The sequence below is a fragment of the Brachionichthys hirsutus genome, chromosome 11 (genome assembly GCF_040956055.1).
Source record: "Brachionichthys hirsutus isolate HB-005 chromosome 11, CSIRO-AGI_Bhir_v1, whole genome shotgun sequence".
Classification (NCBI taxonomy): domain Eukaryota; kingdom Metazoa; phylum Chordata; class Actinopteri; order Lophiiformes; family Brachionichthyidae; genus Brachionichthys; species Brachionichthys hirsutus.
In genome coordinates this window covers 3,814,591-3,822,577 of record NC_090907.1, presented here as the reverse complement: position 1 = coordinate 3,822,577, position 7,987 = coordinate 3,814,591, and positions in this window count along the sequence as shown.

Genomic DNA, 7,987 nt, shown 5'->3' with positions numbered 1-7,987 from the left:
TTTCTCACGGATGGCTCAGACATCTGCATTGGCGTGTATTAATACCCCTGCTGCCCTCCGCTGCTGCAACAAGCTGACTTTTGTTTAACAACCTCTCAGATGAGGAGAACAAGCCTTAAAGCGTTTTGGACAAACGGCACACCCAGCCCTACAAAAAAAAAAGAAAAAGAAAAACCCTCTGCGGCCCATCCGCCATGCTTGCATACACAGGGCCCACTCTGTATGTATATGTGTGTGTGTGTGTGTGTGTGTGTGATGCATGCACTCGTACATTACGCTCGTTTTCACATAGAGTGTTGCTTCTCTGTGCTCGTGCAGCCTGAGGGTATTAAGCCTAATTATAACATTCTTCTGATTAATGGTGTCTGCTTGCAGGCCTCGGTGGGGCAGCGCTGTGTGCAGCTCACACAGTGGGACCGCACCCTATAAATACAGTCTGAGTCAATAACAACCTTATAGATCACTCATAGTCTGGTCAGCTCTGTTTGCTCTAAGCCTGAACAATTCAGCCAATGAGGCCACACACACACACCTACACACACACACACGCACACACACACACACTGTTTGCTTACTTAATCAGTCCGTATACCATTAAAGATGAAGACAAATCACACCTGCAGAATTCTACAGAGAAGACATTACTTTTATTAATGAACGCTCCCCGGCACTGAAAAGCTTATTATTTCTTTAATACACCCCAGAGTCTAGTTAAATGGAACTATTCTAATGGCAATTCATGCTGCTACAATTACTATTTTCTTTAGAGATTGTCAGCCCTTTACCCAGCGGGCAGAATCAACAGGCCTCTCTGGTCTAAACAAAAATGCTTTTTAAAAAAATACTAATTTTTACAGATTTTCCCTCAAAAATTCAAGTTTCTGACACATTTCAAAAAGCCAACTCCCCTTTGGTCAAACATTAAAGGTCAAACATTAAAGGCTCATTGTCCTCATTACTCATCAGTGTCTGAATTCTAACATCCTTCACTTGCGTTTCAGCTCAGTTCACACGTATGTGTTGCGGATTGTTGGTTGTAGCTGCATTATATATTTATTTTTAATCAAGGTGCTCATCCATTTAAAAAAAATCTTGTGTAGAATGACAAATGTGCCCCGACTGCACTCGTGTAGACGTCTGACTGAAAGAAACAAAATAGATGAAGTAAAACCTTTCCAGTGTACAATCTATAATCACACCCACCCTCTCTCTCTCACACACACACACATACGCACACATCGATGGACACACTCATAGCCTTGTGTAATCATGTGATCCAGTAACTCACATCTTAGACAACCCCCTGGGTTAAAGAATTTGTTTTTTTCTTTAGTGTTGTGATCTTACACGACCTCCAGATTACGGCGGCAGCTGCTTCTGTCATTCTCACCACGTTGCGTGTGTGCATGTGTGTGTGTGTGTTTGAGAGAGAGAGAGGGAAATTTCGTCCAGCCTGCCTCCATCATGTGCACTCTGGTTTTTTGTGTGTGTTTGATTGCACACAGTAAAACACAGAATAATAATCCGACAGTTGTTGGGAGTTGACTCAGAGGGCAGCACAGAAGGATTTCAGTCTGAATGTGATGACCAGCTGGACGGCGTTTGCACGTTCACCCTGTGACTGGGATTCCCCCCACATCTTACGCTGTCCTCGTACGAGCAAAAGATGAACAGAAACAAGGAGTAAAATAAAGAAATAAATGAATACCAAAAAAAAAATCACCATCTATTTATGATGCATAAAACAAAAACACATTTGCTGCAGGCAATAAAAGATCCAATTCACCCTGCTGTTTCTGCACAGGAGGCATCCAGGTGGAAGGAAGTGTTTTCAGGCAGCCTCCTGTGTACCCCAGCCCGCCAGTACTACCCCTGTACACACACTTAACCCCTGACACTCCCCAGTGTTCACACACTCTGTCATCACAGGTCCTGGCTGCTGATGACCTGAGCCTGAACACATGCTGGGGACAACTTAACCTCTAGGCCCCCAGACGGAAAAACACATCGGCAGAGACGGTGGGGGGGTTATTGTGTTTCTGAGAGCAGCCAACAGATGAGACACAAATGAAAAATGTGTTAATGTCACACAATTTGTCACATTAATGCTTTTGTTTGTTTGTCAGTTTGACTGTCAGGACTCTGAATCTCAATCAACACAGTTTAACTCAGGTGACGCCAGAATATACTTTGCATTTACAAGATTCACGTCTAATAATGGCAAAAATGCTCAGCTTTCACTTTGTCTCTGCCTACTTGGATTGTTTTTTTCATTATCGTCATATTTTCTGATGCTGAATATCGTCCACGTCCACAATATTCGTCACCTCTCTGCTACATTCCTCCTGTGGGGAATCAATGATTTATTTCACGTGAACTAGTGGAGTCACAGACGGAGATGCTGTGTTAAGAGCGTGTGTGTGAAAATCAGCAACACAGCCTTAACACGAAAAACTAAACTTGGGTTACGTTTCAGCACAAATGTCAGCGGCTGCATTTTGGAAAAGATCTGTTCTGCATATTTTCTTTCACACAGAATTCAAACTCCAGTCTCCTGGGGGGGGGGGAGTTGTGTGTGACCAGATACTCAACCTCGCTTGGGCCTTTTTATTTATTTTTTGTAAAATACGTCATCTCGTGTAAGTTGCTGTGATTGTCTTGCTCTCACTTTGAGACACGAGGGCAACATCTGCGCCTGCTTGAGACGCACCAAAAGGACGCATTGGACATCCTGGGAATCAGACTGTGCATGAATGATCCGGCTCTTATCATTCTGGCAATGTTATCGCCTACCAACTGAGCCGCTCATGATGACCTTGAAATCTCGTGACCTTTTGGAATAGCACGCTGCTAACTTGAAACTGACCACATCCACTGTTGAACATGCAACAGGCCACTCCGGACCCTTTTGTTGCAGCCATGTACAAACCAACACGGGGTGCGTTTGAAACTCAAAGGACAGATTTGTGCTGTAATTTTCACGGCAAACCAGCCAAGAGACTGTTGAGCAGCTGTAAAGTCGAGGAAAAAAAATAATAGCAACCCTACAACTGACTTGCTTCATCTGTCACGGGATCACACGATAAACAAAAACGTGACGCCAGCAAGAGCGAAAGGATGGAACATTCCTGACAACAATATGAGCAGTGTTTTTAAGCGTTAGTGGGAGCGACGTAGCTTGAAAACATGAGATCCCAGTGAGGATCTGCCTCTCTGGGGGGACAAAGACAACTGGCAGGCAGTGACTCAGCTCAGAGGGAAAAAATGCTGGACGAAGGAAGTCAGGAATTTCTAAGAAATGATGGCGAGCTGAACCGAAGTGACGTGACGGCGTCAGCCTGAGCTCTGAGCCGCCGTTTAGCTGCGCGCTGCTTTCAGGCACTCACTGTTCCAGAGAAAATCACAAATCCCATTCCTTTTGTGTGTTCAGGCACCGAAACTGTCGGGTATAGTCGTGATGCCTTCAGGGCCTCTTGTGCGCTGCTCTGCTTTGGGTTTCGGAGAAACGATGTTAATATCATGATACAATAACATGCCACAAACAATTCTAATATGATCGGGTGATGTTATTGATCATTGATTGCAAGCACAAACAGGAAAGCACTGGAAACATTAGGGGTCGACAGAGACTTCCTGGCAGGGCTTGGGTCTTTCTGATCTATGCTGACAGTCGTTTGGAGCGGCACACAGACATCTGTCAACACGACTCTGCTCATGTGGATTTACTTCTGTCTCCTCCTGGATCCAACATCAAGACTTTTCACTCAGATTAAAGGGAAATAGCTGCTTAGGTGCACTTTCATGTTTAAGAGTAGGTTGGAGTTCATGAACAGTAACGGTCATGACGATCAGCGGCGTCAGAAAGAACCGAAATAGAAGCACAAACCTGTCGCGGGAAGCATTTCGGAGACTGAAAGGAATCGTTTGACATCTTTTAAAAACATTTTTTATTCACCAATAGCAAGGCAGGAAGATCAATACCTGAGATCATTGTAATTATGGTCAGCAGTTAGCCTAGCATCCAGACTTCAAACTGAACAAATCGGTTTCTGCTCCTGTTTGCTATCATTAGATAAGATACACTAACAAACAATTTCCTATTGACAAAGTTATACATATATATAACTAATATACATATATACTATATATAACTAATTTGGATTTCATCAAACAGTGTCAAATAATATTTTTCTTTATATACCATGTGTTCAATAATCACATTATTTAAAATCCTTCCATATAATTGTGAAATACTGAGGAGTATTAAATCCGGGTTCACGTTGCTCGCTAGTTCTTTGCTCCTTATCTGCCATAAATTCCTGTAAATGAAGCCAGTGCATAAAAAGATGGCTTTGCTTGCAGGCCGAGACAGCAGAAAAAAATATTCTGCATTTCTGCTTTGTAAAAGTTTAAGACAGATGCTGACAGGATGTATTCTCTTCTACTTTAAAGAGTCCTTCACGTTATGTACCAACAAACTACATTTTAAACTTGAGAAGTAACTTTGTTTGTTGCATTTTTGTGTTGTACAGTATTTCAACTTCCCACCTCTGCCACTTCAAGTTTTCACTGTATTTGATATTTGGGCCATTTCCTGTTTAACATCGGTTTGTATCGACCCTGGGAAAACAGGGAAAATCAGACCGCTGATGGGGTTACCCGACGAAATTACAACCAATTTGCTGTACCGCTGGCAAGTATCTGTCATGTAACTATGACAATATGGCTTTAGGGTCTGGGGACAGCTTGAAGTAAATACCAGTCAAAAAACACAAAACAGACCTCCCTTATATTCTCCAAACTCATCTGGATGGCTTTAACCCAATGAAAGCAGTGAAGCAGAGAACATGTTATTAATCCAACTCAGTGCGCAAAGTGTGTCAAAAAGTTAACATTGTCCTACACACACAAAAAAACAACTCTAAGAAACCTACATTTGTTTTTAAATGCTGATCATTTGCATTTATAAGACCACAAAACACACATTTTGAGAATATAAATGTGCATTTAAACTCCAGTTATTTGTTCTTGACGTAAAGCGTGCAGCATCGGGAAAACATGAAAGGAAAAGCACAAGTTTGACTTTTTTGATCTGGGAAATGTAGTCCAAGAAAATACAGCAAAAAAACCCCATTCCAAATCATATCTTAACAGTTCACTGCATGTTATTTTGCACATTGCACTCCAAGCTGGTGTCGGAACCCAGTTCGTCTTGGTCGCAGGTTGCCTTACAGTCAGATCGCAGTGAACGCGATCTGTCTGAGCACAGACGGGCAATCCTGTACTTTTGCGGCTGCGTTATGTCGGCGAGTGTGAAAGCTGAAATGACAAGGCAAAGAAAGTCCGAGAGTCCGATGCAGACGCAGAGAAAGGAAAAGGACAGCCGGTTGCAATTCACATGCACATCCTGCCATAAGGGTGTGGCACAGAGGGTTTGTGGCGTTTGAGGTAAGACTGGTGACAGAGTGAATGGAGAGGAGAAGAAGACAAAGATGGCTATGGAAAATGTACTCCCAGTGCAAGAGGGGGGGGGGGGGGGGGGGGGGGGGGTCATAATGCAGATGGACAGAGGCAGATGGAAATGATGGCTAATGCTTTCTGAAGGATTCCACCTACTCAGAGAAATATAGCGTCTCTCCGGTGGGAGAGCAGCAGGAGCTGGGAGGTATGCGGAGTGATTTCTGGAGCGGTTTGTGACGTAAAGCGGTGGAAGCCGGGAAGCAGCTGAGGCTGTCCAGCGGCCATGAATCAGGCGGAGGCACCGTGAAGCGGCGGCCATCATAGGAGACAGATGGGCCCTTGGTTAAACAGTGGGAAGGGATGAAGGATCGCACACACACACACACACACACACACACACACACACACACAAGCACATGCGCTGCAGATGAAAACCTAAAGTACAAGCATAAAACATCTTACATGAATCAGTTTAGATTCATAAGCATGGCGTGAGTGTAAAACATGAAAAAGATTAAAGTTCTGATCTATTAATGGGAAAAATGGAAAATATTGCATAATTGATTATCAGAAAGGCCAGTAGACCATTTCTTATCATTCAAAGCTTGTGCTTCAAACACAAATCAGCAACTATAAGAGAAAAGTTTTTACTTATTTGAAAAACAGAAAGAAAATTAAACAGCTATTTTTTTATTATCACTTTATTTTAATATAAAATATGAGAGATGACACATTAACTCTGAATGTATTATTTTATTAAGTGTAGTTGTTGTTTCAATCATGAATGGCTTTGACATTTGGAGGAATTAATCTGCTGATTCGTGCATTTTGGTCTTGGTTTAAAGCGTAGAAGTCAATTGCAACAGTTTTAAGCACATATTTCTGTGTTTGTTTTTCCAAGTCGAGGCACATGAAAGAAGGAAAAATGAGTGGAGGGCGAAAAGAGGCGGCGTGCGGTGAGGTAACTGCAACAGATACTTTGCCCTCAGATCATCTGAGCAGGTCAGTGTTTCAATGGGGCTTGAAAAGTGTGTGTTTGCTGCAATGAATGGTTTCCTAAAACCCATCATCCCTGTCTGCTTGACTTAAGTTGGACAGACTGTGACTGATTTCAACCCGCAGTGAACTCGCGTGATCCCGCAGTCTCCAGGCCGCAAAAGAAAAAATGAGCAGCAATTTATTTACTGTCAGGTTTATCTGTAGGAAATACACACGTTGTGTATTTACAGATTTTACACATACACATGTCTAATCGATAAACAAACATTAAAAGGTCGAAACTTAGTATTTGATATATCATATCGTATAAATATCTGTACTAAATGACTGTAAATATTTGTGTTTTCATTTGAAAGGTGTTTTTCTGGGAGGTTTCTCAGATTCCATGAGAATCCATCATTTTCCTGAACACAAACGGCACCGACCACAGTCTGTGTGGAAGGAATAATCTCTCCGTAAACATCTACGGATTCTTGGGATCACGCTCGTAAAAACATTTCCATGATTTCATCCGCCAGTTTCAGAAAAAAGCCTCGGGTCAGCCCAGAGTCTCGTGTTCTGTGACCGCCTGCTAATTACAGCCCCAGCCCCCCCCCCCCCACAAAGATGATCTGCGTCCAACGTTGCTCCCATAGTGACATCTATGAAATTGCTGTGGCACGATTTGGTTTTCGTGGTGTGTGTGTCTCTTGTGAAGACAGAACAAAGGATGATAACCATGAAGAGAGACAGAAGGAACGTTTTAGAAAGACGACTGAACAAAGTCTCCAAAATACCCCAGATACATAAAACCATGGTCCAACGGCTCTATTCATGCATGCCGAGAGGAAGATTTATTATCAAAGTGCTATCAATCCAGACTTTAGTTCAGACACAGGCAGCAAATATCAGCAGATTGCTCTTCAGATTAATTAACAATAATAATCCTCGGTGGAGTTTATTACATTCTCATAAATGTAATGTTCTCCTCGGCTTTTTCTCTGAATCCTTTTCTCGGCTTCCCAAAGAAGTTTCCACGCCGTGATGCCTTAAAGTGCCGTCGGAAACATTGTAATTTCAAATTCAACACACACACAGACAAACCCAGAATAACAATCGAGTTAAAAATGAACATTTGATTTGACGCTATTTAGATGTGGTGGGCACCAGAAACCACATAAAAAACATCAAATGTGTGTTTTACCACATATTTCGTATACATAAACTATTTATTTTACATTTAAGAATCAAAATCACGATAAAATATACAAACCAGAAAGCAAAATAAACACATGAACAAAACCAGGCAAGAAAAAACACAGACACAGACACACACACACAGTACTACTGTATGATACTGTACTGTATGTATGATACTGAACTGTACTGTATGATACTATACTGCATTGTACTGTACTGTACTATAATATATGCTACTGTATTATACCATACTTCATTGTACTGTACTGTATGACACTGCACTATAAGATACAGTAATTTATTATACTATACTGCATTGTACTGTACTGTGTGATACTGTACTGTATTA